At 39.5% G+C, this 26,780-nt stretch overlaps 1 protein-coding gene across 5 annotated transcripts in view; it reads right to left on the bottom strand.

The window, feature by feature from the left end:
* ATP13A3 (ATPase 13A3) overlaps positions 1 to 20,236 on the bottom strand; it is a 73,641-nt gene extending 53,405 nt beyond the window's left edge. For 2 of the 5 annotated variants that reach the window (XM_010959275.3, XM_010959279.3), the window contains exons 1-3: positions 20,142 to 20,236; positions 19,349 to 19,394; positions 1,654 to 1,726 (exon numbers count right to left, since the gene is read on the bottom strand). The gene's annotated coding sequence lies outside the window, so the exon portion shown is untranslated. Of the gene's footprint in view, positions 1 to 1,653; positions 1,727 to 5,101; positions 5,159 to 5,191; positions 5,211 to 19,348; positions 19,395 to 20,141 lie in introns of those variants that run through there. The other 3 variants (XM_010959276.3, XM_074365623.1, XM_074365616.1) reach the window with 3 other exon arrangements.
* Between the last annotated feature and the right edge of the window lie 6,544 nt (positions 20,237 to 26,780).

Genomic DNA, 26,780 nt, shown 5'->3' with positions numbered 1-26,780 from the left:
ACTTGGCATATTTCATTAATTAATTTATACTGGCACTAGCTTTGCTATAAAGCAATTTAAATTCTAAGAGAAACTACCATAGCCAGAATCTTCCTTTTTCACTCCCCCAGACTCATCCACTGAGCACTTCACACATGAATGACAATCCCTGGCCAACTGTCAATCCCTACAGCAGGGGTACCCCTACTGGAAACCACTCAATTGACTGTCCCATTCCGATCCAAGTCCACTAAGCAATCTTACTGTTTTGGACTAACTATGATGTTTGTCTAGGAGAAAACTTACTGACAAAAATTTTCTCCTATACTAAAAAAGAGAGTAAATTCAAATATTAGACACTCAGCTACCCATTCAAGTTGAAAAATGTAAAACAATGCCAGTTTTTCTTTTTTCTTTTTTTTTGGCTTTTGGAAAATACATGTTTTTGGGGAAAATGTTAATTAACATGTAATGGTCGATTACTGTTCTATCAAATTAATACTCTTAAATATCTGTAACTAATGTGGCAATAATAGATATAACCCACATAAACAAAAGCTCCTTAGAGTTCACAATAATTTTCAAAAATGTAAAAGGGTCTGAGCCCTGAGCCCAAGAGTTTGAGAGCCACTGCTTTAGACGAGGCTGACCACTGCAGAACACAGTGGGAATAACCTTCCTAATTCCAGTTGTTATACCACTACTCATCTGTCCAGTGTATATCACAGGCCTGACACATGGTAAGCACTCAAAAAATACTTGCTGAATGAATGACTGAATAAAGAATTTGTGCTAAGACAGCAATAGCTATGTAACATTTACATGATATGAATTAATAGCAAGTAAAAACCAACTGCAGGCTTTCAAACTAATCCCCCATAAGACTACTGAAATCTCTTGGCTATGTCACCAACAAAATGACCAATAAAAAATACTGATGCCTCCTGCCTGGGCACCCAAAGTTTCTCTACTTTCTGGTAGCGCAGGAGGTGGGGTCAGGGCTAGGTAGGGTCAGGGCTTTCTACAAAAATAAAATGCCAGAGTTTGATTACAAACATAAACACACACACACACACACACACACAAAACATACTTGACTTGGTGTCATCTTGGAAAAGAAGCCTCAGGGGTATCTTGTTTCTCAGAGGAAAACAAGTCATATTATCAAACAAAAACTTTTAGGCAATTTAGCAACAACTTCTTCTCAGTCTAGGGTAGTGTTACAGCCCTGAGAAGCACAACACTAGAGTCACTGCACCACTGCAAGACTGTTCTATCAAATCAGTGCAACTCCAGGTGGCAGTTATTCGCAAGGGCTATTCACCTTGCTATGAACTATGGGGAGAATAAGCAAGTCCAACCTCTTTCCCTGTAGAAAAGATCAGCTGTTGCCTGAACCTGTAAAGTATAGTCCAATTCTGCAAGGTTTCAAATGTGCACATGCCTACCTCCAAAGGGTAATAAGGCAAAGGAACTCTGCCCTGACACTGTCCCCACTAAAGAACCCAGTCTGGGGTTCTTAACCTTTAAGCTGTGGTTCTTCATTAAGTTCTGGACTGAATCTAAGGATCATTACTCAGGATTCACCAGAGCCATTTTAATAACCAAAACATACAATTCTGATCCCCAGTTCCCACCATTATCTAAAATACATTTCTTGAGAGGAGGAAGTACCTCAAATTCTTAAATGGAGAGACTTCTGCTTCCAACTGAGATGGAAAAACACGGAACAGACTGGCCTTCCTGCCTAAAACAACAAAATGGATAAAATATATAAAACTGTAGTCTTCAAGGAACTGGATGTCAGACAGTGAAAGAAACTGATACAGGAATGGGAAGCATCTAGGTGAGCTCTAAAATTGTCCCAGTTCACAAACTGAATAATTTACAGGATTAAAAAAAAAAAAATGTAGGACAGGGAACCCAGGGGGAGCCCAGCAGCCTCGTGAGTTGAAGCTGGGAGTGTGGGGAGGCACCAAAGTGACTTGGTTCGCAGGGCACATCACCAGAGGAGAGATCTGTACAGAGAAGGAACACTGAAAATCTGCATGGTGGTCCCTTCTCAAGTCTCCTGCTGAATTACTGATTAGCACTTGTGTGTGATGAAACTACCAAGACCAGGGGGAAAGCCACCAAAAGGATTAGGAGAAAAATGCAACAGGCTCACACGGAGCTGGGAAGAGTGCCTGTTCCCACCAACCACAGTGGTAAACTTCATGAGCTGCATGGAATCAGGGGGAGTACTCAGAGGGTCTTGCTTCAGTAGTGGGTTCAAATTAGCCCTAAACCAAAAGCCATTCTGGCCCTGCCTAGCAAAGCTTTTAAGACTTGAAAGAATAAAGTTGTTTCCAAGTAACTTAACTGCTTCACAGGAGATGGTTCAAAGAGAGTTATAGGAATACCAAATATCTAGTTACAATGTCTGACATCCAATTAAAACTTAACAGACATACAAAGAAGCAAGAAAATACAACCCACCATGAGAAAAATCAATGGACGGAAAAGGATATAGAACTGACAGAGGTAACAATTGTTAGACAAGAACATTAAAACAACTGTTGTAATAGATAAAGAATAAGGGCCTACTGTATAGCACAGGGAACTATATTCAATAACTTATAATAGCCTATAATGAAAAGGAATATGAAAAGGAATATATATGTATAACTGAACCACTATGCCATATACCAGAAATTAACACTTGTAAACTATTACTTCAATTAAAAAACCTGTTGTAACTATAGTCCATATGTTCAAAAAGCAAGAGGAAGACTGAACACGTGAAGCAGAGACATGAAAGATATAAAGAACTTACTTGAACATAAAATAAAAAGTACAGGGTCTAAGATGAAAAATATACTAGATGGGATTAACAGAAGATTAGACATTACAGGGGGAAAAAAATCAATGAACTCGAAGACACAGTAACAGAAATATCCAAAAATTTTTAAATAGAGAGGAAAAAAAGAATAGAGGGTGAAAAAACAAACATAACAGCATCAGTGAGCTGTGAGACAGCCTCAAGTAGCCTGACATGCACACATGTAAGACAGGAGGGGCAAAAAATATGTAATTACATAATGGCCCTAAAATTTCTTGATTAGACAAAACACTATGAACCCACAGATCCAAGAAGTCCCACTAACATCAAACGAAGAAACATTAAGAGATTACACCAAGGTATATCAAACTGCTCAAAATCTGGGATGAAAAAAAAAAAAAAAAATATATATATATATATATATATATATATATATATATATATATGGAGGCAGAGAAAAAAGACACGTCACATTCAAAGTAAGATTTTTAAAATGACATTAAATATCTCGCTAAAAAGAATGCAGGTAAAAAGACACAGAGGCAACATCTTTGAAGTACTAAGAAGAACCTATTCTGAGAATTCTATACCTAGCAAAAATATCTCCTAAAATCAAAGGTGAAATAAAAGGCTTTTTCAGATATAAAGATGGAAAAAAATTCATCAGCAGCAAAACTACACTGCAAAAAAAAATGTCAAAAGTAGTCCTCAGATAGGAAAAATAAATAAATCAAAGTATACTCCTAAAAGGTTCTTTTTTTTTTAAGTAAGGTTCTTAAGAAAGCAGAAAAAGACCAAATTATACCCAGAGCAAACACTTAAGGGAAATACTTAAATTCAGAGAAGAAATAAATAAAAATTAAAAACCAGGAAAATGAAGAAAAAGCAATGAAACCAAAAGCTAGTTCTCTGACATCAATAAATTGATCATTTCTAGATAAACTCAAAGAGAAGGGGTAGGGGGCACAAATTACCAATATCAGGAATAAGAGAGCCTATGCAGATATCAGAAGGATAATCAAGGAACCTAACAAACAACTTTACACAAACATACCTACTTTTCTGCAAGTTTGAACTTACTTCCAAATAAAAAACTAAAAGAAAAAAAAATTTTAATCTCTTTATCCATTAGGGGATGGCCATGAGTTGATAACTGCTAAAGCTGAGTTAAAAGCTGAGTGATGGGTCCATGAGAGTTTATTATACTAATTTTTCTACTCTTTAATATGTATAAACTGTCCACAATAGAAAGTTTTTTTAAAATAAATGAAATAGCCACCCATCTGAAGTTCTCAGATAGAAGAAAATTTTCAGAGAATAGTCCTTCCTAGCACCAAGGGCTATAAATCTTGAGGACTCTGCCTCTGAGTCCCAAATCCACTGACAACCTATTACGTACCATGTATTATCTATAAACTCTTACTTCTGGGTTTAGAATCTAACTCTTCTTCACTCTTGTCTTTTATCCATTGCCTAGAAATATAGATGTACTTCCCCATTTTTGTAAATCCTAATTTTTCAATGCAGAATATATCTGTAGATAAACATTCTTTTCACAGTTTTAGAAAAAGAATTACCATTAAAATGTAATGTTTTCTTTCATTCCATATACTCATAAATATTTAAAATCTTTTCCCCAAATATCTCTTGATAGATAGAGTTCACATTAGTCTGAGATAACTATATTTTCATCTTATCTTCTACACTTAAAAACTGACCACAGCAAAAAATACTCCTGTTAATTTTAAATGAGATACACACATGGTACACTGCCTATAACAATCTATTTTCATACTTCTCTAAACAATTCTTGACCATATTATATCATTGCTCTTTTTACAAGGGTTATTTCTCTAAAATTTAGCTTATTTTTTAAGGTAAAATTCTTAAGTTTTACTAAATTTTACCAAAGCTGAAATATTAAAAATGATTTAAATAATTCAAATTAAAAGTTGCTCTAAAAGTCACCAATTATTATTCTCTTTAAATATATTATACTTCATAGGAAATTACTAAGAATTCACCTTTCACATAAACTTTCAGTAAAACCCAATGAAACAACTGCAACAGCTCACATTTAAAACATATACATACTGTAAATGAATATTTAAATGTTAAAAACATGTACATAAGTAAAAAGCTCTTAACATTTCTGACATCATGAAGATAAAAATCTATATAAACATATTTCAAAATACATTGCTTATCAAGATGAAAATAAATATTAAATAGTATTCTACCATTTATCCAATTAGACATTTGAAGCATTAATATCAAGCTTGTAAAATCCATTTAACTTACAGAAGTATAACTTCAGTGGTTTGCTTGAGTTCATGTGTTTTTTAATCAAGTCAATTCCTAGATCACAAACAACAAATAAAATTTTCTTACCAATAACACTATATCATCATTCCTTTCAAAAGCTGATATTAGCAGAGCTTTCAAAAGCCAACTGTTAACAATAAAAATAAAATAAAACTAAGCATAAAAATCCATTCAAATGAGAATTTTCTGCCACATACTTGTTTTGGTTCTTTTTGAGCTGCTTTCAAAATGATTTAAGATATTAAGATTTAGGGTTTTTTAATTCACCAATTTCAAATGGGTTTTCAGAAGCTCTGTCCCCTACCATCTGACTGCCACTGCAGAGCTCCTACTGCTTGAGTAAGTCCTATCCAGCTAGCACGCTGAAGTCCCAGTTCCGCGGTGCACGCCACAGCCTTGATGTTATCTAAACAGCAAGCAGCTTATAGGCTATTGTGCTCAACCAAACCCTTCCTTGCATTTACAATGAACTTGATTTTTTGTGTGAGTAAAAACAGCAGCACAAGACAAAGTGAAGCTATCAGGAATAAATCTCACTAAAACTGATGCTAATTTTTGTGAAAGTTTACTCATTTTTTTCACATTGTATAATTACTAAGAACAATTTAAAGTACAGTCTTGAATCCAGACGAAGAGTTAGTCAGACCTCATTTCCTAAAAGATGAGTTGGCCTCAACAAGCATGGAAAACCTGCGTTTCTCATGCGCTGTAATAATATTCTAATAGTATGTGTGGAGGCTTTTGAGGCAAATTCTATGTATGTGCCTAGAATTCCAAGGTAGGTAATTTCACAAGGTGATTTAGAGAATGATCTTCAACCCAAGTAAAACCTCTAAGTAATTTTGAGTTGTGTATTTTTAATTTTTTAATTGGTATTTGCCAATTTTGGGAAACTAAAGTAAGAAAAAAAATTTTAAATGTATTATTCAAAATTCACAGAACTAAGTAAGTATAAAAGTTCTCAAATAGTATTTTTTATATAAAAATGCACTGAAACTTTTGGGTCACCTTGTATAGTTGAAAGACAAAATGAATCATCCCACTTTGTTTTGTAGTTCTAGGTTTTTTTCCCTGAGAATTAAACATACCTATGCATGTTAAATAAAGATTTGATAAACCCATCTTTCAGCACCACAAAGCAAAGTGTGTTTTAAAGATCTGAAGTATCAACAGCACAGCCAGCATTCAGAATACTATTTTATTTTTAAATTTGTAACTACTACAGCAATTAAATGACCTTAATTTAATTACAATTGAAATAAGATGTGCCCCAATAAATATAAAATACTAACTCTACTCACTGTACAACCTTAATATCTACATAAATATTTGTGTTAAAAGAGTGAAAAAAATCTCAACCTCCCAAATACAATAACCAAACTGTGACAACTCACGAAGGCAAAACTCAACACTTCAAGTCAGCTCCTAACAATAAGAATGACATAATATAATTTAATGAATACATGGAAATTTTACAAGCATACCAGCTAAGTTTTAACAAAGCTCTACTCAATACCCATTTTATCACTTCCCATCTTGAACTTTCTCTTATAATACATGCTTTTGTTTCTGTGTTTAGGCTTAAGGAAGACCATTGTATCCAATATACACCAAACCAAAACTGTATTTACATTTGTAAAGTGTAGTCTTTGTATAATTATACTTTTTTTGTATGTTACAAAACAATGTGATACCTATAAAAAAAAATAAGTTATAATTAGGAAAGATAATGCAATTATCTGTCTTAGATTCAACTGAAGAACATTAAGAGTTATAATAGCCTGCACTCCAGCATACTTGCATGTATTTTTATCACTTTTATATGTACACTATTTAAAGAAAGAAATCAACCCTTTTATTCAGAGAAACTCCATGTCATAAGACTATCATTAGAGAAAATAATGGCTTTGAGTATTATAGTTAATTGTATAGTTTTAATCAGTAAAAAATAGAAGAAGGTACCTTTGGCCTGACAAGTAGTATCTATGTTTTATTCTTTATAAAAAAAAGAAATGAGTAAAATAAGTCATTTATATACAACATAATTAAGTTTGCATAATTAAATAAAGCTTGTCTACTTAACATGAGAGATTTTTTTCATTGATTCAAGTTACTTTGATCTTAAAACTTTTATACTTCCCCTTGAATCTTTCTCATGTATGAGACTTTTCAAAACTCCACACTAAAGGCCTGAGAGTTATGAAAGTGTTATAACTGCTAGATTGATTTCAAAATCTTACCACCTATTATGAAAAATGCTATAGTAGACAATTAAAAATAGTGGAAAGGCTCATTGTGACAAGACCAGTCCTAAAGAATGAATATTCAAAAATGGCCCCAAAAGGCCTAGAAAGAAAACTGGCAGCCACCCCTAAGACAAACAAAGGCTAAATATATCTATAAAATATGGCTACCAGGGTGACAACGCGTGGGTTTGGGAATAAGGGAGACTTGAGTGCTTTTTGAATGCTTTTCTCATCTACGTGCAATAATATTTCAAAACAGTTAAAGAAAAAAGAAGAGAAAGAAGGAAGACTGAGTATATGTACACACTTGCAATTGTACCACATATGGCCAACTGTAGGCCTGAACTTACAGGAACCACCAAAGCACTCCACACTGCTCCATCACAGCATCCCATTCTCTCTGCCTGGATCTCACTCTTACTCTTACTTTACCCCAGACAAGGGAAAGGAGCCATTGTGAAGGCTCCTTTAAACAAGCACATTTCTGGGAAGCTACAGTTGACTGTTTTCATTTTTATATCTCTTCCATACTTCAGCTCCACTGAGGATAATAAGTACTAGTCAGTGACACAGCATAAGCAGCAGCAAATTCTAAATTATTTTATCAAACTAATTCATCTATAAGTATTAAGTAAGCACATATGCCATGTTCGTTACTGTATTAGGAAGAATAGGGGATATACAACGTTACCACCCAAATACAAAAAAACAGTACAGAAGTCAAGAGTCAGCTTTAACTTGTTCTTAAATGTCAGTTAATTCAACATGAACTGTTTCACAAGTTCCTTTACCATCCTGGTTTCAAATTCTCCACTAAAATGATACAGTTGTAATAATTCATGATTCATTCCAACCATTAGTTTTTGACCTCTGCAAGTACTGCCTGTGTATACAGCCTGCTGTTGCACTCTGTCACCACTAGGTGACATTCCAACACTGGTAAGAAGAGGCTGACAGTTTTCACAACACTTAACAGGGCAGTCACTGATCAAGAATGATTGAAAATGAGAAATTATATATAGATTTTTTTTAGTACCAATGGAAATATTAATATGAGAAAGTAGGAGTTGCTTATAATAGAACTTCTGTTGCATGTGTCTCAGTGGAAAAAGAAGACATGCAATAAACACAAAACAAATGATAATGAGGGGAAGACAGGTGTATTACTCCCTCTATAAAGATTACTCCCAAATTCACAATCACCTGAGACTAGAATTTAGGGAACTTACAATGTTGTAGAACAAGTGACAATTAAAGAGCACATGATCCTATCAGAGAACAAGATGAAGTAAAGTAGGAAATTATGTGGTGAAACATTACTTTCCCATTAAACCAGCACAAAGAAAAAATATAAGGAGAACCTTTATACATGGCTGTAAGAGTGACTCTGTACTAGCTTTGTGAGAAACCAACTGACAGTATATGAAAATTTAAATCTGCCACATACTTCACACTCTTTGATCCAACAATCCCAAATAGAAATCCATGTCACATGTGCCTATATCCAAGTCTCTAATAACTTGTTTGACATTTCAATCAGCAATTTAAAAGATGGTCTTTGAAATCTAAACATTCATTAATTCTAACACTCATACTTTCCACATTTTAGCATAGTTAAAATCAGGATGCAGCTTAGATGAAACCTTACTGCTGCAGTTGGTGGTGAGGCAGTGGTCAATGCTCAAAGCTGGTGTCAACTGTTCATAGCATCATCATTTCAGTCGAGGAAAGTGCACTGTTGGCAGACAATGCTGAGTTTAAATCGATGACTAAAAGTATTCAAAAGTATTACACTGGAGTTGAATATTGAAACAAAAAGTAATCATTTGCACACACACACAAAAGATCAAAACAGAGAAGCAGAGTGGAAAGAAAGGACTAGGATGAGGAGGGGTGGGGGAATAGGAAAGAGCAGAGAAGAAAAAAAACAAGACGGAAGAACAGGAGGATTTTCCAGAGAATTATACTTCTAAGTCTTCAGCATGTTAAGGAGTCACACGGAGACTCCAGAGATACTTACTCATCTTTCTTATTAACAACAAAACTCAAAATAATTTTTCTTCATTAACTCAGCATAGTTCACTTCAGGATTACTGTATTACATGTGCAAGAAAACAAAATTGCTTTTACTCATGATCTATATACTACAGCATGGCTCACAGTTCATTCTTTCAAATGTTATGAAGACCCAACCGTAAAGAAGCACAAAATCACCAGAAAACCATTCTACACAAAAAGTACAATCCTGCAAATTTACAACTTTAACTGACAGGCACTTGGATCAGCTTTTTAAAATTATGTGGATTTGTCTTTTTCCACTTTACTCCTTTTTCCCCAATTTGAGACCTACCCATGTTGACTCAGCATAAAAAGGAAGTACAAAGCCCTTAACATCTACATTTAACAAATATCTCAATAATACAGCACTTCAAATTGTTGTGGAAGAGGATACTGGCCTTATTCATGGTACAACCATCATAGAAACCTAAATGTCCTCCTTTCCTATGGTCATTCTGTAATCCACTATCCAGGATTAAAAAATAATAATAATAATCAATGTATTTGGGTACAATGTCAACCACAATAATAGTAACTGATATTTGTACAGGGATTTTTAGTTGACTAAATACTTCTACTAGCATTATCTACTTTATTTAGTCAAGCGTGGAGTGACATGCGGGCAGCATAATCTGTTTTCCAAAAATTCATCTGAAATAAAATGTATTTGAAATATACACTGTCATAAGGAAAACAGTGACCAGGTTCCCAAGACAGCCCACAAATGACCTTTTTACCTCCCACAGTTCTGCTGAATTCTACTTCCTATTCCATTAGCCTGGGCCATGGGGCAGGTAGCCAGGTTACCAAGCCTTTATTTCCTCTGCCCACTTCTTAATTATTAATACTCTCCAGGCGTCTCTCTTTGTAACAGTATCACGGGCAAAGAGTGGGCACTACTGGCCCATCTACAGTGGCAACTACCAATCAGTATTTTCAACACTGATCTCTCATGAGCTCCAGTCCCACAGATTCAAAAGTCTACTATCCATGTTTGCAAACAGCTAACATTCAATAGGTTCATTTCATCTTTCGTCCAAACATCTTTCTTCCTACCACCGCCACTATCAACTCCCTCTATTCCTTTAAAGAACAGTAGCTTATGGGGAAAAAGAATACGAAAATGAATACATGTACATTCATGTATGACTGAAGCATTGTGCTGTACCCCAGAAATTGACACAACATTGTAAACTGACTATACCTCAATAAAATAAAATTTAAAAAAAGAATAGGATTTGCCTAAAAAGCCATGCCAGGAAATTTGGAAATCATCCTAGACTCCTTCCTATCCCATACCTTCTATATTCAACTGGACACTAAGTCTTATCATTTCTACCTTTCTCAAACCCATCTCACTGTGCCCTCTCTGCACTGGCACTGCCTCAGCTCAGGTCCTGATCTCCTCTCTAGCCTTCCCATTCAAACCAATACACAAACCAGAGACGACCATTTCTCTCTGGTTAAAATCTCAATCGCTTCCTACTGTCTGCAGCAGCATTTCCCAACTGGTAAAAGTCCCTCCAAAATAAAATTTTTTAAGGCATTGCCTGCCCATATAAATTGAAGAAAAATACTGGATTAAATAAAGTTAAGCAGCCCTCTTACAGAGCAAGACTTTTGAAAAGTCTTAAAACACACACTACTACTATGTGTTCCCTACCATGGAAAGTGGGGTGGAAAAGAGCCCCAACTGGGCTCCAAGAACAAGGTCACAACTGATTGGAAGACATAAAATCCTTCAGAATCTGGCCCTGCCTAGTTGTCAACACCATCTTCCATTCACCAATGGTTATCATTCACCTCTTACAAACCTTACATCGCCATCTATACAGAACACAATTTGCAGTTCCTAAAAAGGCCCTACTGTTTCCTGATTCCATTCCTTTAAATATGCTGTTCCTTCTGCCAAAAATGCCCTTCCTTTAACTCAGTCTAGCTGAAGAGCTCCTGCTAGTCCTATCAGACCCTGGTCAACTATCTTCCCCACTGAGCTCTGATTGTCCCTTCCACCCTCCAGCACAGGGCTTCTCCTCACTTTGTCCCTCCTCTGTATATGTCAGAACACTTGTCCCTCAATATTAGGTTTACAGACGAAAAACTTTAAAAGTTGGGAACCAGACCAGTACCCAGCAACATAGCTGAATGAACCAGACAGGGCAAGATAGGGTGTGAGGAAGAGGTAAAATCGTTTCCCTTTTTCTGGGCAAAATTTCACAACAAAGTAAATTTTGATTTTGCCATGCTCCGACATCTCGCCCCTATGCCCTGTCGGAATCTCCCAATATCCTCTTCGCAGGTCCTTGTTGACCTCATGTAACCCTATGCAACCTCCACCACAGTACTACGTTCATTAGCATTAACTAATTCCTCTTTCATCAAGTTATTCTGTTCAGAGGTTAACACATCAATGAGTCATAAAGCTGACAAATCTCAAAGCTGACAAATCTAAAATGAAATCTCTAAGTAACAACAACAGAAAAAGTATGGAGGTGATATGGGGAGTAGGCACTGCAGTCCCACCACTCAGAAAGCACAGGAGTCTTTCTGACTGGGGTTCCCTGAAGCATCCCCACTTGGTCACTTCATCCACTCCTGCACAGCAGCAGCAGTGAGTGCTACTGGCAGAGACACAGATGGAGCTGCTGCTGCGGCAATCCTATAGATCCCCACTCTTCTTGGATTGAAAAGCTTTATTTGTTTTAGATACCATCAATGTCAATTTTTCATTATTATGGACAGAAAGTTTTACCAACAAGCTCACTGATGAACTTACAACAGTGCCTTTATCCTAACCAAGTAGTATCCTGAAATCTGACCCCAGACCATTGTATGATTTAGAAAAAGGCAAATTAATTGAGAAAACCAAGATGCTGCCCAGGTACATTTCAAAATATTATCTGTAAATATTAAATTAGCATTCTAGCAAGAATCATCATGGTTTATCACTACTTCCTATTTCATAAGAAAGAATCATTTGTTAGAATGTCATTGTCTACATGTGCCAAGTATGTGTTAAATGCTAGAGATTACAAAGATTAAATTTCTAACCTCAAGAAGCCAAATCTAGGGTAGACAAGTAAGTTAATTACACACATCAAAGTGGCTGTGTGCTGCAGTAAAGTATCATAGGAGCAGAGAGAGACACCAGGAGGAAGGAAGAGGAGGGCAAGGGCCAGAAAAGACTTTAGATAACCGCTGTTCCTTGTTCTAAGACCTGACAGGTGTGAAGTTCATCAAGCAAACAAGCAGTCAAGAGGAGAAAAGAAAGAAGAGAAAGATGGAATCCAAGTAGGGGAATTATCATATGCAGAAGTATTAAGGTGAGAAATCTTAGAAAATGTCGGGAACACAAGTTACTTAAATTGGCTGGAGCACAGGATGGCCTCTGGGGAATGGCGGGAAATGGAGTTTAAAAAGATGGAGTGGGGGCAGGGTACAGCTCAATGGTAGAGTGCGTGCTTAGCATGCACAAAGTCCTGGGTTCAATCCCTAGTGCCTCCATTAAGTGGGGGGAGAAGATGGAACAGAATGAGATTATGATGAAAGACCTTGTTTGATGTAATAAAGATATGGATTAACTTGTATGTGATGGAGATTCTGAACTTTTCTCAACTGAAAGAGATCCAAGGCCATGCCAAGGGACCACATTCCCAAAGAATACAATGGGAACGGTGTGCAATGCAGCAGTGTTCACCTGCTAGACTGTCTATCTCTGAGAAGGCAGAACTCACTCACCAATGTATACCCAGCATTTAGCCCTGTGCTTGGCAAAGACAGGAACTAAAGAAGTGTTGAACAGATGTGCTAACACAATCTTAGGGCATAACCAAGAGGCCCTAACCCAGCTTCCTTCCTTACTGTCTTCTGCACTACAATAACTGCTAATCACCACAACTTTTAAAGGAACATGGGAAACGGTCATTCACTATGGACTGTACTAGAGATGAGAAAAGATTTGGGGAAAAAAACACATTAAGATGCTTTTGAACCGGACAAAATTATGCAGTTTTCTATTTTTCTCACCAAAAACTGAACAGAAAACAACCATGAATTAGCTAAAAATTATTCACCAACTGACTCTGAGAGTAGTGATAACCATAAAAAGCATATTTTCATATCAAAAGGACCCATGAAATAAAAATCTACTTTAACAAGTTGCTAGGTTAGTCTAGTCTTTCAAATAATTAAGTGCTACTTAGACTACTTGCCTGTGTACTTTACATTTTACTTAGTAAGCTGAATTGTATCATTATAATTAGCATGTAAATAAGAACTCCATCTTGGGTACTTGGGAAAATAATAAGGAAAAAAGTTTTAAAGATAAACATAGGTAATCATGGAACAAAAAGAAATTATATATGATCTTAGAAAACTGATAAGAAACTAAAGTATAATCTAGAGATTGATGAAAAATCTTTGGTCTATGAAGAACTAGTGACTCACATTTAAAGAAATCAATCCAAAGGCCACAGAATTAAAATAGTTTCAAGTCTTCTTTTCAAAGAAAAGATGTAGACACATCTCACTAATCAGAATTTCTAAATGAAAATAAGGGAACATGAAATCCTACTAAATAAACATAATTAAACAGATTTTTAAATTTTATAATGCAGCCAGGGAGACAGACAAGTTAACAGTTACACAGAGGATCAGTAACACAGAGGACAGGGGAAGAAAAAGACTGCAAACATGCCCAGAGACACAAAGAGAAAGATAGAAATATACATTAAAAGTACATTAGCGATACATGAAATTAGCATCTTGAACTTTTTAGGATGTTGCTGAAGATGCAAAATCATGGTATTTTTGTTATGAAAAGCCTGAATTTAATAGTATGTCATTGTTGCCTATTGTTTCAGTTTTTTAAAAAAGCAATCCTCAATCACACTCCACACACTTTCTCTCATGACACACACATACACACACAAGTGCAACTTCTTTTGAATGTGTTAAATGTTATTAAACTAACAAATAATAGTAAGTTACCGACTTCTGAGCCTCTTACCCTCACAACTCTCTAAGGTAGGTTTTAGTACCTCCATTCAGCAAATGAAGAAACTAAAAAAGGTTAAGTACTTGACCCAGACTACAGAGCTAGTAAATGAAGAGGCTGAAATTCAAAATCACTTGTACATGGCTCTGAGGCCACGTTTTAACCCATACACCATGCCCTCTCCCACGGCATATGACTTAAATTTTTAACCACCATAACATTTCTTTATCAAGACCAGTGTTTTCTTACCATTGCTACCCGCAGAGTGATGTTGGAGTTCATATACTTTAAATTTCATGGAAAACATGAACAGCTTACTTAGTTGTTTTAAAATAATGCAGGTCTTGCTAGCAGTAAGGAAGACATTAACTCTCAAAGATACGGAAAGTAGGTGAGTATCAACCCAGAATTATAAAAATTACCAACAGTGCCCCAATAATCCCAACTTTATTACTTAGCCCTTTAATTATGCTAGGTTCTTTGTGTGATATAAAACAGCCAGTATAACCCTAGAGATAGCAGATTTTTAAACACCTAATTTCTTTCTTCATTATTCACATTACGGAATCACATCATCTGTGGACTTAATTACATCAATTCAACTATCTGTGTGCCATAAGAAAAAAAAAAGAGAGAAAAAAATACTCTAAATACTGGTGGCAGGACACCCACCCTTACATCCCTATTGCAGAGAGAGCATGCCATGGAGACTAAACCTGCTGTCCTTGGTCAATCTAAAGTCCTATTCATGGGTCAAAATATATGTCACATAACCAATTATGATTCCAGCTCACCAAAAAAGTAACTTGTTCTAAAAGCTGGAGGAAAAACTTGTTGTGAGAATTGAAAAACAATGTCAGTTAATCAAGTTTCAAACTGGTGAACTTTCTCCAGGTAATTCTGACTACACAAGATTTTTTTTTTACCTTACATAAGAGTTTAGGCCTAAAGCCCCCACATAAAAGGGGATTTCACTTTACTCAGCTCTTTAGATCAGAAGGAATTAGGAACCAAAACCTTTTTCTTTTATATATCAAAGTATGTCACTAACATATTTTTCGGCCTATTTCACAATAGGAAAAATAGAGCAACAGGGATCCTATAAAGAAGCCACGCCAGACACACATGTGGAAGCTGTTCCATGATTTATTTTAAAATAAACTAAAAATGTAACAGAAGTCTGTCAAGTGATCAAAAGCAATCCTTAAAAGTTGGTTCTCAACAGGAAAAAAAAAAGCACAAAACATAGAGTTTTGAGATGTGCCATTACTACAGCATATGAAGACGAGGGTGAGAAGACCCCCCAGCTACGACAAAGCTTCTCCTTCACTCATATGCTGGCACTTACCTCTCCAGACATCAGTTTTCTTTTTCTGTAAAAAGAAGGGGCTAGTCTAAATAACCTACAACCACTCAGCATTATTATTTCCCAATCTCATACCTCCCTATTTTTATGTCCAACTCACAAATTCCTTTGTGGAAAAAAAAGAAAAACTTAAAATAGGAATCAATTCATCTAGCCTGCTATCAGTGAGGTAGAACTCTCTTTCACCCCACCACCCGACAGATATAAATGCTTTATTAAAAATTTCTGAGAAAAATTTTACAGACATCAGCAAGGTCCACATCATATAATCAGGAGATTCTACTTTACACAGTTAATTCACTTTAACCAGAATTTTATTTCTTACCTAACTAGTACCTGAGTGTCAACAGATCATTGAAAAGGAAGTTCCACAGCAAGTAAGTGGGAAAGTCAACAGGAGAGAAATTTTGATTAAGAGATTAATTATAACTCACTTCATTCACCCCATCTCATATACAAAAAATAGACTTCAAACAGTGTATTTCTTCCTGCATTCTCAGCTCATCCTAGTGTGTGCGGCCTTTGGTGATAGGACGAGATAAAGATGCATTTTCACCTGGAACTTCCAAAGTAGCATGCCTTGGGGGACTCCGTTTCGTAAGTCTATATGGCCTCTTCCCTCAGGGGGACACCGTGTGGTACAGAAGTCCTTTTTTAGTTTGGGCAGTCTCCAAGTTTGCTATCTGACTTAACGTTTTACCATCTCAGGCATAGCAAAGGCCCTAACATGAGCCTTTAGGGTTAAGATGTTAGGAGGTCTGCTGCTGGGACAGTTCTCTCTGGAGAGTGGTCTATGGACACTTTTTAACAATCCCCATCCTCAACTTTCCTCAGTCTCAGACATTTGATTATTTGGACAGCTCTTCCTTTCCTTCATTCCACTTTTCTGCCTTTTTACTGATGATAAAAAAAAAAAAAACATTTTTAATTCACAATTATAACAGTGATTGTTTTTCCCAACTACCATTTATTCATGACATTTCACATTACCTCTATTTTTAATCTTACTAATACAAATGTTTTTAACTCTAAGTTTTGTAATTACTAGTTACCATTAACTTCAGGATATTCTTCTGCCTTATGATATGCACTTTTCTCCAGATTAAATAAGCCTAGAACCTTTTACTTTTTAACCTAAATCTTAAAATATGTGGCCCAATTCTGATCCTCTCTTATTTCTCTACTCTCAAAATATGAAGATCAACAAAGTTCAAGACTTTAATGATAATTCCTTGCTTCTTGCATATTGTTTGGACTAGTTAAGTAGATTAATTAGAATACAGTTTTGATGGCTACAGATTTACTCTTCTCCAACAGGCCAATTGGCTTCATATCACACAAACTCCGTTCCAAAACCAAAGACTAAATCCCATCAGCTAACTCCTAGATCCAGATTCAACAAGATGAGCTATACAGCACGTTCAGAATACAGTATCATTGAAACAAACCTTCTGGTTATGTATCAGAGAGATGTCAGACACCAGACACTATATCTTCTTTTAGTATACTACCACGAGCTGTTTTAAGAATGTTGTCTTTAACAAACAACAAGCTGCTAACTCCTATTCAACTTGGGGTGCATTCACAAGGTCTACTGCTTAGGTTGCCAAGTATACCAGTGAACAGAAGCCCAGATTTAGATAAACCAAGTGACCAATACCATTTTGAAATTACATTCTGTCTTCTAAGATTTTAGAAATTACAACCACCACCTTGTTGTGATTCACAAGTATGAACTTCCTATTTCTACCATCACCTAGACCAGTGGGAAAAAAATACGGAATAAAGACAAAGTCCCACAGGATGTCCCATATCATTGCCCATCTCCTAGGACTGCTATCAATTTTAGCAATAAAGTATATTCACATTTTAAAACCTTACATTCACAATGGTTACAAAACCACCACGCTAAACGAGCCCGATTTGGTATAAAGAACGGAAGGGGGAAAGCAACTATTTACTATGTACAGAAGAGTGCTCCTTTCTTTACACGGGCTCTCAGCTAATCCTCAAAACTCTGAGCTAAGTGTTAAAATTCTCCTTTGTTAATTATAAAAAAAAAAAAAGAAGAAGAAGAACAGGGAAGTTAAGCAACTTACAGTATAGACAGCCAGAGTCCTAGCGCTCATTTACCATATGTGACGTAGAAGTTTCTGTTTCTAGGCTTACTTGGTTAGCTCTATGTGACTCTGCACAACTTAGTATTTCTAACTTCAGTTTCCCCACCTGTAAAATGGGGCTTAAATGAGGTAATTCAGGTCATGTTTACTTCAAAACTTAGTATACAGTAAGATTACTCAATAACTATTATCATTGATCAAAGTCAAATAGCTACTAAAAAAAAGTCAGAAATCAAACTCAGGTCTGATTCCCCAGTTCATGCTTTTTCTGCTACAATGTGCTGTAGCTGCAAACACATTATTATCCACATAAGAATCCATACTGGGAATATAACATAGATGGGGAACTGATGTTACCTAAATGAAATAACTATTAAGGGCTAACTAGACCAACAGAAGTATTTTAGCTCTAACATCTAATAAGGAGAACCAAGTAGAAAACTCATCAGAAAATACTGTTTAGATATTCAGGTTATAGAGTTCTGTTCTAATCACTATGAAACTACTTCCTTATCTATATAGGAATTTACCCTATTTATCGCAAACCAGTTGTAAATTAAAATCTTAATAACCAGAGCTACCCCAAATAAGGCTCCCTGGTTGGCCTAGACAAAGAATTCCTCTTTCCTACTACATAACTGAACACTAAGTCAAATTGAGGCCTGTCAGCTTTCTTATCAAAATAAACCGCTACTTAATATTTTTACTTATTTATAACGGTACTACTTGTAAGTTAAAGCAATTAGTGTCATCATTTTTTCCTACCCAATAACCTAACCTTCCAAAATCGCACTTAGCTGTCTCACCCTCACCTGATCTAATAGAGGATAATGCAAAACAAGGATAGTAGCAAAAATAAACTTCCATAACAATATTAACAATAGGCTGACTATTTCAAGCAATTCTCAGAAACTGATCTGCCTTTAAAAAGGGTCGCTAAACCAGAATGGGATGCCCACATACATTTATTTTGGCAACTGTAGCCTATTCAGCAATGCAACAATCCTCCGAAGAAAAGAAAACCACATATGTTCCAGTGAAACAAAATGAATACATGTGCCTTGGTAAAGAGGCTGAATTCTAAGCAAAGGTAGAGAACTTTTAACTAAGTAATCACCCTTCAAAAGACAGTCCAATCAGAACATCTTCACTTGAGCAACAAAGCCTTTAGAAAGTGTTCATTTTACAATAATCTTTCACATTCCTGCACTTCTTAGATTTTTTTTTTTAATTATAACTTCCTGACGCATGGATCTAAAATAGTCATTACATACACAAATGTTCTACTCATTTAGCTTGGAATCATGTGTAGGAAACACAGATTTCTGCTTCTAGGTTTACGACTCCATACTCATTCATTTTGCACTAATATAACCAACAAATATAGCTCTAAGACACTGATGATTAAAAGTAGTTAATTATGTGAGTGATTCATACCTCCTATGTCCAGACACCAAGATTCAAGGATGTTTCTGTCAGATCTCTGGGAAGAAGAAATGATAAACACCTGTCACAAAAGCTTTTCAAATTGGGAAACTCTTAAGTATTACTGTCAATCCCCAGATTCCCTCGAGTCCCCCTCCAAACAAAGTCACATATTCACCAGAAACTAACTTTGCGAATGGAGCGGAGAGAAGGAAAGTGGCCTTGGAAGTATTGGAGAAAAGGACCCTGGGTTCTAGTCCTCACTATCGGAATCAAAGTGAGAGGCCTTAAGCAAGTCTTAAGTCACTTTTCGTCTTGACCTCACTCAGCTCAATGCGGTGACTGGCAAGGAGCTCTACTACTCCGTGACTAAGGACGAACTCAAGATTCCTTCAGTCAGCACCCGCACAAACCCATCAAACGCCCTGCCAATTACCACTACCTTCGACCTCACCATCTCCTGGACTTTCTAAAAGGGCTGGACCACCATCCCACTCCCAAACTCCAACACACACTCGTAGTCCCCTCAAGCGGCGTATCCCAATCAGGCCTTCACATTCACAACGTGAAGCCTTCCTTCTCGCCTCACCTGTCCCAGACGGACATTCCGCAGTCTCAGCGGTCCCCTCCCCACACACCTTCCCCGAGAAGTGATGCCCAATCCCAGCCCGAGGAGGCTCACCTGGTACCGCTACCCCCGACAGTATCATTCACCTCCTCCAAGCTCCCCCATCACCACCACCCACCGACTCCACGCCCCGCTCACCCTTCCCTCCTGTGCCCGGGGGAACCCGGCGCCACTTACCAGGCGCCACCGGGCCGTCTCTCGGCGGCCTCCCGGCTGGAGCAGCCGAGGGACCACGGGGGGCCGGGGCCCGGGTCCGCAGCTGTTGCCGCCGCCGCCTCGCCTCAGCCCAGCCCCATTGCCCTCGGCCGGCGCCGGCGGCCGCGGGTCGCTCGGGCTCGAGGCGCCGCCGCCGCCGCGCGCTGCGGCTCGGGGTGAGGGGAGGGAGGCGCCGCGGCGGAGCCCGGGCCGAGCCGGGCGCAGGGGCGTCCGCGCTCTCCTGCTTGGCGCCCGCGGCGGCGGTACGCAGCCGAAGCAGGGCGAGAACAAGGGCGGGCGGCAGGGGGAAGCAGGCAGGGGAGAGGGGCGGTCTGCACTCCGAAACGGCCTCCAGCCGTCAGCAACGTAGCAGACCCCCTCCCCTCCGCGGTGGCGCCTGGATCAAGCTGCGGGTAGAGGCAGCGGGAGAGTGGAGGAGCGCGCGCAGCGAGCTCGGGACTCCCGCGCCGGATGTGAGCTCACGTGATTGCCTCATCCCGCGCCGAGGGCGGAGGGGAGCAGAGGGGACGACGGGAGGGGCGGGGCCGGCGGAGTGGGCGGGTCCATGGTCGGGCCGCGCCCACCTCCTCCCCTTTAGCACCCGCCCTCTCCGGCAGGAGTGGAAAAGAAAGGGTGAGGGAGGGCACTACAGAAGAGCTGTATGTTGGGAAGAGGGTGTCAATAAAGAAGGACAGCATTTTTTATGGGCAGGAGGAGGTGGAATTTGCCATCCTGGTCCTGCAAAGACCAGATCATAGTCCAAATCCCCATTTTATGAACGGGGAAGCTGAGTCCCAGAGAAGGGCCTAGCCTAACTTGGCCAGGGCCAAGATCACGGGGGAAGCTCGTACTTGAAGGATAGGAAGCGAAATCCTGGCCCCAATACAGGTCCTTTTCATTCCTTAGCAGCACCCTTCCCTCTCCCAAAACAAAACACCATAATTCGCTTTTAACAACCAACTTTGTGCGCCCTGCCTAGGCGGAGGACTAGGGGAAGGCGTACCCAAGAGAAAGCTCCCACGAGCCACTCCACCGCCATCAGCTGTAAGGAGTTTCCTCTGACAGCGCTGGATGCAAATTAAATACTTCCCAGAAGATTTATCTCCGAGCAAGGCCCCGGCCAGATGTAGAAATCGCAAATTTGGTTTTCTTGGTGTCCCTTTCGGGGACGCGCCCGGGGACCGCGCTCAGCCACCTGCTGCCTGCGGCTCCCGCCATCTTTCTGCCCTGAGTCCACCTCGCCCGCGGCTTTGAGGCCCGGCCATCACTGTTAGGGTCGTCCACCTTACCGCTAACAGAACTCTCAGCTGCTTGAGCTCTTGTAAGAAGGAGGCGCAAGACCTCTGGTGCACCGCACTTAGGCACACTTCGCCGGGGACGAGGAGCATTCAGGCTCTGGTTCACAACACAAGATGACACTTGAAGGGAGAGGCTGTCACACTTGGTCCGCGACAGGTGGTGACACCTCAGCTGGGGCAGCACAGAACCCTAAGTCCACAGCACCAGTGTCACCTAACCAGGAGCCAGGAACGCATTGCTCCTGGTGTTCTAGGTTGTGCGACGCTGAACGGTTTCCGCGCACTTCCTCGCACCTCGGCGTGGACCAGTCATTGGGCGAGATGGATCTACAGCTCTGTTCTTACTCCTGGGCTCAATCTCAGCGTCTGTTCCCACCCTCACGGTGTTAAAAAGATTAAATGAGATAAGGATTGTGGAAGTTTTGAGCAAACTGTAAGAAGATGTCTCAGGGGGGTTGAACCCTGAAAGCCTCCTTGCCTACTTCTCCAGCTCCTTGGCTCCTGGCTGTTTTCCCTCAGCCTTTAAACAAGCTCAAGTCCTAAAGACAAAACTACCATGCCTACCCTGCATTCGAAGTACCCTCTCCAGTTAGCTTCCAAGCCCTTCTCTTCCTCTCATGCAGACCTCTTAAACAGAGGTTTCTCCTCCTGTCTCCACTTCCTCATTTCTCAACACTTGGCATTCGAGTTTCCATCCCCATCCTTCCTCACCCAGCTCAGACAAGAATAACTCATGACCTCCATTTTCCCAAATCTAGCAGGCATTCTGCAGACCTTATCTTTCTGGATCTCTCTGCTACATTTGACACCTCAGATGACTCCCACCCTCTGAAATCTCTTTACTGCCTTGGTTTCCAGAAGAGTACACTCTTCCAGTTCTCATATCTCAGTACATAAAGCCTCTGCCTCCTTGGATGGCATCCTTAAGTGCCACCAGTTGTGAATCTGTGCCTTACATGCAAGACTCCATTCTAAGTCCAGAGCTCTAGTCATACCACTCATACCACACATACCACACTCACCTTCACCCTCACAGTTTCAGTTACCAAATCAGCTATCTCCAGCACAGACCTCTTCCACAAAAGTTAGGCCCTAATATCCAACTGCCTGCCAGACAGCTCTATCTAGATATCACAGGGGCACCCCAAACTCAGCTTGTCCAAAACTGAACTCATCCTCTGCCTTCATAGCAGCCCCTCCCTCAGCTGTTGGCACCACCATCCATAGCCATCATGGGAATGAGTGTAAGTCATTCTTGATTCAGCCATTGCCTTATGCAATCATCCAGTCATCTATTTCACCTCCTTAATGATCCTCAAATCTCTATCTCCATTCCCCCTAGCAAAAGTTTCAGCCATCTTTTCCAGCCTCCAAATTCATCATCTACTCTGCTTTCAGAGTGAACAATTTAAAACGCACTCCTATTTAAAATCCTGCGGGGGTTCCCCTGGCTTCTGGATGTTGCATGTACGCCCTAGGCACCCAGGATGAACTCGTCAATGCACTCAGGGTTTTAAATGATCACGAAGGTTTTAAATGATCCAGACTTTAAGAAGCACCCAAAATCCCCAAAGAAAGGCAACACATAACCAAACAAGGGGAAATTATAGGAAGAAAAAGAGCAATTGAATATTTCAAAAAGTTTCCTGCTACAGATATTTTGGGTATGGATAGAAGAGAATTTGGGCACTGATGGGAGGAGTTGTTGAGTTACTGGAAAGGCATATTTATAGGCTAAGGGAACAGATGAGCCAGAAAAGGAGAAGTCCAGGATGAAGAGAAAGGGAGTGCAGCATGTGTTGCGAAATTCTGGAAAGCCTGTTGATTTTTGGCCCATGATGATTCTGGGCCCTGACTTCTGTACATGCTGAGCCCAGCCCTTCCCTCCTCTGATCATACTCAATTCTTTGAGACCCAACCCCTGATTACAACCCCAAATGGGTAACTCCTAGTTCACTGAAAAAATGCAGACCATCAAGGGGGAACCCCCACAAATCTACACAGCAACCTACATCTGCATCCAGTGTCTCCCGCAGACTCCAGGTTTTGCAGAGGGGTAATGCCTCCTCCCAAGAGCTCTAACCCTCCACAAGTACAGTCCTCCTAGAGGTCATGGCTGTTGCCAACGCCAATGGATACTTTCCAGTCCTAATCTCTCTAGCCCTCTCAACAACATTTATCTCCCTTTCTTGAAACACTTTTCTCTTACTTTTGATAACTCTCTTTCAGAGAGTTCCCACCCTTCTCCCTATTTGTCCACTCCATCTCCAACTCTTGTGGTTACTCCCTCTGTCCCAACTCTAAATGGTGCTGCTCCCCAGGGCTCAATCCAGGGCCCACTTTTCTCTATAAACTAGCCTTATTGTTTGGGTTATTTTTTTTTTTCATTTGTCATCTATGGACCTTACGAGAGTTGTGGATGGGCTTCAAGGTGTCTATAAATTTTTTAAACCTGAATGTAGATACTTTTAAAGGAAGAAGTATAGCTTCTATCAGCTTCTCAAAGGCGGCTGAGACCCAAAATAAGGATAAGAGCCCTGATCCACATTCACTCCCCCAGATGACCTCAAACACCATGACTGTAGCTTAATGTACATCATCTGTATGTACATTAATAACTCACAACCATATATACACCTGCAGTCCAAGTCTCACTTTAGGGTCCCTGGACCATACGTCCATATCATCTTCACATGATGTCTCAGTGTACCTCATAAATTCACTCACCCAAAACTCAACTCTTGCCCTTCTTCCCCAAACCAGCTACTTTTTCAGGCTTTCTCTTCCTTAGCAAAAACACTGTCACCCTCCTAGCTCCTCAAGCCAGAAACCTGGGGGTCATTCTTTCCAATCCAGTATCAAATCCACTTCAAATCCTTTCACATCACTCCATCTCTACTTCTGCTAGAATAATCCACACCACCTCCATCTCTCACCTGGAACTACTGTCTGAGCCCCCAGCAGAGTTCCCCACTTTCACCCTGCCCGCTTCCGCTGCACAGCAGCCAGCGTGTATGACTGCATGTGACTAGCTTCTGATAGAGGTTTTCAATTGCTTCTTATTTCACTGAGAATAAAATGTGAACTTCTTTGAGCTACAAAGTCCAGTGTTGGATGTGGCCTGCACATCACTCCCCCTTCACTGGTACTCCTGCACCCTTACCTTCCTCCCACCCTATATCCTGCCTATCTCACCTCATTCCAACCACAGTAGCCCTTCTCTCCGATCCTCAAACATGCCACACTCTTTCCTGCCCCAGGACCTTTGCACTACCTTCTCTTGCTCACATTCCCTTTTTCCCTTACCTGGCTAACTCTTACAAGTTCAACTCTTGGCTGAAATACGTATACATCAGTTCTTGAAAAAGGCCTTCCCTGGCTATTCATTCTTTACTTTATTTTCTGATGATTTTCATTCATCCTCTTTATAACCATTATCACAATTTTAATTACCTGTGAGTTTATGTGTTTAACATCTGTCTCTCCCACAAGACTTCAACTTTGTGAAGATGAGGACAGCTCTTCTGGGGTTACAGCCCCATAATTTTTTTAGAAGGGGCTTAAGAGTGGCAATCTACTTGGAAGAAGAAATGAGGGGTTTTCTTGAGGCTGTTTTTGTATGGCACTTTATGTAGGACTTAAAAAGTATTAGTTGTCCATATATGTAAATGGGGAAAGGACTTTTGGGGTTATGGGAAAGGGCACATAAAGCATTCTGCCTGTCCTCCCCCAAAGCCATCTCTCATGCTGCTACTGGTAGACACTTAGTTGGTTTGGTTTATCACTATAGAATCAGCACTAGATGAAGCTTGGAATATGGTAGACACTCAAATGTGTGGTCAAATGAATGAATGAATGAATGAATTTACCATCCCAAACATCATATCCGTTAAATGCCTTTCCTGACTCTCAGGGTAAGAATCCCTATTCTGTGCACCCTTTTCACTGCATTTACAACATCAAATAAGTACCCGTTCAGTGTCTGTCTTCCATTTGTCTATGTTGTATTTGTCTTTTTGTTTCTACAGTTCTAAGTACTTTCACACATTATCTGACCATTACAACAATGCCAATATTAAAAGCAGTAGTTACTATTATCTGGATTTTTTATAGATTAAGAAACTGAGGAAGCTTTACATGTGTTACTTCATTTAATCCTTGGAACAATCCAGGAAGCAGGTACCATTATTATCCATTTTACAGAATAGGAAAAGATATTAAATAATTCACTCAAAGTCACAGAGCTAATAAACAACACAAAGCCAGGATTCAACACAGGCAACTTGGTTCCAGGGTCAAACTCTTCATCAGTGTGACCAAAAGAAGCCATAGTGATCCAGCCTCTGGGATCCAAACTCTTTGGATTATCTGTTTAAGCATCCAGACTCTGATTTCCTCTTGAGCAGGGACCCAACTAACCCATGTCTGGATCCTCAGCACCTAATGGAGGAACCAGCACATGATGGTACTTGGTAATAAGTATGCTGAGTAAATGGATACCAAGTGATCACTGAGTTTCAGAACCCTAATGTCAAACTAACAATGAATGATTAAGATTCCCATTTTATAGAGAAGAAAGATGAGTTTCACAACTTCACAAGAGGAAGAGATTTGTCGAACTGTCATTCTGACCAACCCCAGCCCTCTTTTGCATTTCTTCTGCTGCTTCCACAAAAGATTACAGGACACATGTTCAGGAAGACTTCACCTTAAGAAATAAACATGCCACAGCACTTGCTGCCTTTCCTATAAAAAGTACCATTAAAAGTACTTTATAATGTTGGCCTAACAAGCTCTCTCCTTCCTTTAGCTCCTCCTAGGTCATCTTGTCCCTGTTTAGCTTGAACCACATACGTGTGTGTGTGTGTGTGTGTGTGTGTGTGTGTGTGTGTGTGTGTGTGTGTGTGTGTGTGTGTGTGTGTATTGGAACAGGAACAGGAGGAGAACTGTGAGTCAGATGTCTAGAAATCAGAGTCCAGGGGCCACCACTGACTTCATCTCTGTTGCTAAGCAAAGCACGTAATCTTTTCTGTCTCTGCCACGAGACAGAAAGCAGGGACCGGCATTCTTCTCAGGCCACGGTGCCCTAGGATACAGTGGATCACATGCCTGTGAATATTGTTTACCAACTCGCTGGGTAGATCACAGGACCCCTGCTCAGAGAAGTGCTCACTGCTGGCATATAGCCAGTCATGTGCTAGTGAACGAGTCCTCCTGGAGAAAAAAAGAGAAAAAAGCACTTATTTGTAGCACCTGCCAATTTCGTGGTGTAAATACTCCCACCATGGCCATTTTCAAGCCACTGACAGTTTAGGCAGCTCAC

This window comes from Camelus bactrianus, chromosome 1, assembly GCF_048773025.1.
Source record: "Camelus bactrianus isolate YW-2024 breed Bactrian camel chromosome 1, ASM4877302v1, whole genome shotgun sequence".
In the NCBI taxonomy this organism is placed as follows: domain Eukaryota; kingdom Metazoa; phylum Chordata; class Mammalia; order Artiodactyla; family Camelidae; genus Camelus; species Camelus bactrianus.
The sequence above is the reverse complement of the archived record's forward strand: the minus strand, read 5'-3'. Positions and strand labels throughout refer to the sequence as shown.